General features: G+C 41.4%; 1 non-coding gene across 1 annotated transcript; it reads left to right on the top strand.

Moving 5' to 3' along the window:
* Positions 1-6,503: 6,503 nt before the first annotated feature.
* LOC121036611 (U6 spliceosomal RNA) lies at positions 6,504-6,607 on the top strand. Its single transcript, XR_005793421.1, has one exon. It is a non-coding gene; the product is annotated as a U6 spliceosomal RNA (small nuclear RNA).
* The last annotated feature ends 336 nt before the right edge of the window (positions 6,608-6,943 follow it).

Raw genomic sequence — 6,943 nt, 5'->3', positions numbered from 1 at the left:
CCCAGTGACAAATAAATAGCAACCCCACATATCCTTAACAATCTCCAACACTGCCCAATAGAAATATAATATAAACAACACACGTAATTTTCAATCTCCAACTAGATATGTTAAACAAAAGAAATAGGTACAATTCATTTATTAATACACAGGGGAGAGGGAAGATGGCTGCATAGGAGGACGCTGGGCTCACTGCGCGTCCTTCTGATCACTTACATTCCACCTACACCTGCCTAAATAACCCAGAAAACCACCAGAGGATTAGCAGAACGGAGTCGCCGGAGCCAAGCGCAGACGAGAGGCCCACGGAAGAGGGTAGGAAGGGCGGCGAGGCGGTGCGCGCTCCACGCACTGGCGGGAGGGAGCCGGGGCGCGGGGGCGGCTCGCCGGCCAAGCAGAGCCCCCTAGTCTAGCTTGCAAAAAGCGGAGGGGCCTGACGGACTGTGTTCTGGCAGCAAGCGCGACTTAGCCTCTGGGAGGTCTAAGACAACAGCTCTGCTCAGAAAGCGGGAAGGCTGGACGACAAAGGGAAGGAGAGCTGCTGAGCCCCCGGACGACAGAGCTCAGTTTGGTGGGGAACAAAGGCGCTCACCAGCGCCATCTCCCCCGCCCATTCCCCAGCCAAAATCCCAAAGAGAACCAGTTCCTGCCAGGGAACTTGCTCGCTCCGCGCAAACACCCAACTCTGCGCTTCTGCGGAGCCAAAACTCTGGCAGCGGATCTGACTCCCTCCTGCTGCCACAGGGCCCCTCCTGAAGTGGATCACCTAAGGAGAAGCAAGCTAAGCCTGCCCCTCCTGCCCCTGTGCACCTTGCCTACCCACCCCAGCTAAGATGCCAGATCCCCAGCATCACAAGCCTGGCAGTGTGCAAGTAGCCCAGACAGGCCACCCCACCCCACAGTGAATCCCGCCCCTAGGAGAGGGGAAGAGAAGGCACGCACCAGTCTGACTGTGGCCCCAGCGGTGGGCTGGGGGCAGACATCAGGTCTGACTGCGGCTCCGCCCACCAACTCCAGTTATACACCACAGCACAGGGGAAGTGCCCTGCAGGTCCTCACCACACCAGGGACTATCCAAAATGACCAAGCGGAAGAATTCCCCTCAGAAGAATCTCCAGGAAATAACAACAGCTAATGAGCTGATCAAAAACGATTTAAATAATATAACAGAAAGTGAATTTAGAATCATAGTCATAAAATTAATCGCTGGGCTTGAAAACAGTATAGCTGACAGCAGAGAATCTCTTGCTACAGAGATCAAGGGACTAAGGAACAGTCACGAGGAGCTGAAAAACGCTTTAAACGAAATGCATAACAAAATGGAAACCACCACGGCTCGGATTGAAGAGGGAGAGGAGAGAATAGGTGAACTAGAAGATAAAGTTATGGAAAAAGAGGAAGCTGAGAAAAAGAGAGATAAAAAAATCCAGGAGTATGAGGGGAAAATTAGAGAACTAAGTGATACACTAAAAAGAAATAATATACGCATAATTGGTATCCCAGAGGAGGAAGAGAGAGGGAAAGGTGCTGAAGGGGTACTTGAAGAAATAATAGCTGAGAACTTCCCTGAAGTGGGGAAGGAAAAAGGCATTGAAATCCAAGAGGCACAGAGAACTCCCTTCAGACGTAACTTGAATCGATCTTCTGCACGACATATCATAGTGAAACTGGCAAAATACAAGGATAAAGAGAAAATTCTGAAAGCAGCAAGGGGTACACGTGCCCTCACATAGAAAGGGAGACCTATAAGACTCGTGACTGATCTCTCTTTTGAAACTTGGCAGGCCAGAAGGAATTGGCACGAGATTTTCAGGGTGCTAGACAGAAATAATATGCAGCCGAGAATCCTTTATCCAGCAAGTCTGTCATTTAGAATAGAAGGAGAGATAAAGGTCTTCCCAAACAAACAAAAACTGAAGGAATTTGTCACCACTAAACCAGCCCTACAAGAGATCCTAAGGGGGACCCTGTGAGACAAAGTACCAGAGACATCACTACAAGCATAAAACATACAGACATCACAATGACTCTAAACCCATATCTTTCTAGAATAACACTGAATGTAAATGGATTAAATGCGCCAACCAAAAGACACAGGGTATCAGAATGGATAAAAAAACAAGACCCATCTATTTGCTGTCTACAAGAGACTCATTCTAGACCAGAGGACACCTTTAGATTGAGAGTGAGGGGATGGAGAACTAGTTATCATGCTACTGGAAGCCAAAAGAAACCTGGAGTAGCCATACTTATATCAGACAAACTAGACTTTAAATTAAAGGCTGTAACAAGAGATGAAGAAGGACATTATATAATAGTGACAGGGTCTATCCATCAGGAAGAGCTAACAATTATAAATGTCTATGCGCCGAATACCGGAGCGCCCAAATATATAAAACAATGACTCATAAACATAAGCAACCTTATTGAGAAGAATGTGGTAATTGCAGGGGACTTTAACACCCCACTTACAGAAATGGATAGATCATCTAGACACACGGTCAATAAAGAAACAAGGGCCCCGAATGAGACATTGGATCAGATGGACTTGACAGATATATTTAGAACTCTGCATCCCAAAGCAACAGAATATACTTTCTTCTCGAGTGCACATGGAACATTCTCCAAGATAGATCATATACTGGGTCACAAAACAGCCCTTCATAAGTTTACAAGAATTGAAATCATACCATGCATACTTTCAGACCACAATGCTATGAAGCTTGAAATCAACCACAGAAAAAAGTCTGCAAAACCTCCAAAAGCATGGAGGTTAAAGAACAACCTACTAACGAATGAGTGGGTCAACCAGGCAATTAGAGAAGAAATTAAAAAATATATGGAAACAAACGAAAATGAAAATACAACAATCCAAACGTTTTGGGACGCAGCGAAGGCAGTCCTGAGAGGAAAATACATTGCAATCCAGGCCTATCTCAAGAAACAAGAAAAATCCCAAATACAAAATCTAACAGCACACCTAAAGGAAATAGAAGCAGAACAGCAAAGGCAGCCTAAACCCAGCAGAAGAAGAGAAATAATAAAGATCAGAGCAGAAATAAACAATAGAGAATCTAAAAAAACTGTAGAGCAGATCAACGAAACCAAGAGTTGGTTTTTTGAAAAAATAAACAAAATTGACAAACCTCTAGCCAGGCTTCTCAAAAAGAAACGGGAGATGACCCAAATAGATAAAATCATGAATGAAAATGGAATGATTACAACCAATCCCTCAGAGATACAAACAATTATCAGGGAATACTATGAAAAATTATATGCCAACAAATTGGACAACCTGGAAGAAATGGACAAATTCCTGAACACCCACACTCTTCCAAAACTCAATCAGGAGGAAATAGAAAGCTTGAACAGACCCATCACCAGCGAAGAAATTGAATCGGTTATCAAAAATCTCCCAACAAATAAGAGTCCAGGACCAGATGGCTTCCCAGGGGAGTTCTACCAGACGTTTAAAGCAGAGATAATACCTATATTTCTCAAGCTATTCCAAGAAATAGAAAGGGAAGGAAAACTTCCAGACTCATTCTATGAAGCCAGTATGACTTTGATTCCTAAACCAGACAGAGACCCAGTAAAAAAAGAGAACTACAGGCCAATATCCCTGATGAATATGGATGCCAAAATTCTCAATAAGATACTAGCAAATCGAATTCAACGGCATATAAAAAGAATTATTCACCATGATCAAGTGGGATTCATTCCTGGGATGCAGGGCTGGTTCAACATTCGCAAATCAATCAACGTGATACATCACATTAACAAAAAAAAAGAGAAAAACCATATGATCCTGTCAATCGATGCAGAAAAGGCCTTTGACAAAATCCAGCACCCTTTCTTAATAAAAACCCTTGAGAAAGTCGGGATAGAAGGAACATACTTAAAGATCATAAAAGTCATTTATGAAAAGCCCACAGCTAACATCATCCTCAACGGGGAAAAACTGAGAGCTTTTTCCCTGAGATCAGGAACACGACAGGGATGGCCACTCTCACCGCTGTTGTTTAACATAGTGCTGGAAGTTCTAGCATCAGCAATCAGACAACAAAAGGAAATCAAAGGCATCAAAATTGGCAAAGATGAAGTCAAGCTTTCGCTTTTTGCAGATGACATGATATTATACATGGAAAATCCGATAGACTCCACCAAAAGTCTGCTAGAACTGATCCATGAATTCAGCAAAGTTGCAGGATACAAAATCAATGTACAGAAATCAGTTGCATTCTTATACACTAACAATGAAGCAACAGAAAGACAAATAAAGAAACTGATCCCATTCACAATTGCACCAAGAAGCATAAAATACCTAGGAATAAATCTAACCAAAGATGTAAAGGATCTGTATGCTGAAAACTATAGAAAGGTTATGAAGGTAATTGAAGAAGATTTAAAGAAATGGAAAGACATTCCCTGCTCATGGATTAGAAGAATAAATATTGTCAAAATGTCAGTACTACCCAAAGCTATCTACACATTCAATGCAATCCCAATCAAAATTGCACCAGCATTCTTCTCGAAACTAGAACAAGCAATCCTAAAATTCATATGGAACCACAAAAGGCCCGAATAGCCAAAGTAATTTTTGAAGAAGACCAAAGCAGGAGGCATCACAATCCCAGACTTTAGCCTCTACTACAAAGCTGTCATCATCAAGACAGCATGGTATTGGCACAAAAACAGACACATAGACCAATGGAATAGAATAGAAACCCCAGAACTAGACCCACAAACGTATGGCCAACTCATCTTTGACAAAGCAGGAAAGAACATCCAATGGCAAAAAGACAGTCTCTTTAGCAAATGGTGCTGGGAGAACTGGACAGCAACATGCAGAAGGTTGAAACTAGACCACTTTCTCACACCATTCACAAAAATAAACTCAAAATGGATAAAGGACCTGAATGTGAGACAGGAAACCATCAAAACCCTAGAGGAGAAAGCAGGAAAAGACCTCTCTGACCTCAGCCGTAGCAATCTCTTACTCGGCACATCCCCAAAGGCAAGGGAATTAAAAGCAAAAGTGAATTACTGGGACCTTATGAAGATAAAAAGCTTCTGCACAGCAAAGGAAACAACCAACAAAACTAAAAGGCAACCAACGGAATGGGAAAAGATATTTGCAAATGACATATCGGACAAAGGGCTAGTATCCAAAATCTATAAAGAGTTCACCAAACTCCACACCCGAAAAGCAAATAACCCAGTGAAGAAATGGGCAGAAAACATGAATAGACACTTCTCTAAAGAAGACATCCGGATGGCCAACAGGCACATGAAGAGATGTTCAGCGTCGCTCCTTATCAGGGAAATACAAATCAAAACCACACTCAGGTATCACCTCACACCAGTCAGAGTGGCCAAAATGAACAAATCAGGAGACTATAGATGCTGGAGAGGATGTGGAGAAACGGGAACCCTCTTGCACTGTTGGTGGGAATGCAAATTGGTGCAGCCGCTCTGGAAAGCAGTGTGGAGGTTCCTCGGAAAATTAAAAATAGACCTACCCTATGACCCAGCAATAGCACTGCTAGGAATTTATCCAAGGGACACAGGAGTACTGATGCATAGGGGCACTTGTACCCCAATGTTCATAGCAGCACTCTCAACAATAGCCAAATTATGGAAAGAGCCTAAATGTCCATCAACTGATGAATGGATAAAGAAATTGTGGTTTATATACACAATGGAATACTACATGGCAATGAGAAAAAATGAAATATGGCCTTTTGTAGCAACGTGGATGGAACTGGAGAGTGTGATGCTAAGTGAAATAAGCCATACAGAGAAAGACAGATACCATATGGTTTCACTCTTATGTGGATCCTGAGAAACTTAACAGGAACCCATGGGGGAGGTGAAGGAAAAAAAAAAAAAAAGAGGTTAGAGAGGGAGAGAGCCAAAGCATAAGAGACTGTTGAGAACTGACAGCAAACTGAGGGTTGATGGGGGGTGGGAGGGAGGAGAGGGTGGGTGATGGGTATTGAGGAGGGCACCTTTTGGGATGAGCACTGGGTGTTGTATGGAAACCAATATGACAATAAATTTCATATATAAATAAAAAAAAAAAGAAAGTCAGTTTGGCTAGATATAAAAAAAAATAAATAAATAAAATCACACTCAATGGTGGGAAACTAGGGGCTTACCACTAAGACTGAAAACAAGGAAGGGATATTCCCTCTCATAACTCCTATTCAACATTACACTATAAGTGCTAACACATTAAGACAAAAAAATAATAAAATGCATACAGTCCTTGAAGTAAGAAATAAAATTGTCCTTGTCTAGAGATGGCATGATTGTCTATGTAGAAAATCACAAAGAATCAACAAAAAATTCCTGGAATAAATAAGTGATCATCGCAGAAGTGCAGAATAGAAGGTTAAGATACAGAAGCAACTGCTTTCCTCTATACTGATGATGAAAAAAATGAAATTTGAACTTTAAAACACAATATTATTTACATTGGCACCAAAAACAATGTAATAGTGCTCACTTCAATGGCACACATACAAAAGTTGGAATAATACAGAGATTAGCATGGCTCCTGTGCAAAAATGACACACAAATTTTCAAAGTATTCCGTATGAAAAAGGAAAAAGAAAATAATGTAATATTCAGATATAAATCTAACAAAATATGTACAGCATTTATATGAGGAAAACAGAATATTATTCAAGGATACAAAGAGATGATCTATTAAGCCATAAAGGATGTGAAGGAACCTTAAATGCATATTGTAAGTGAATGAAGTTAGCCTACATGATGCTACATAGTACATGATTCCAATTACATACATTCTGGAAAAGATAAAACTAGAGTGACAGACAAATAACCAATGGTTTCCAGGGCTCAGGGGTGAAAGGAATGAATGGTAAAGCACAGAGGTCAAATTTTTTAAATTTAATTAAAAAAATAGCTGATAAAG

Source organism: Herpailurus yagouaroundi, unplaced genomic scaffold, assembly GCF_014898765.1.
Source record: "Herpailurus yagouaroundi ecotype Mexico unplaced genomic scaffold, PumYag 162, whole genome shotgun sequence".
Lineage (NCBI taxonomy): Eukaryota > Metazoa > Chordata > Mammalia > Carnivora > Felidae > Herpailurus > Herpailurus yagouaroundi.
Note: the sequence above shows the minus strand (reverse complement) of the source record. Positions and strands in the feature narration are given on the sequence as shown.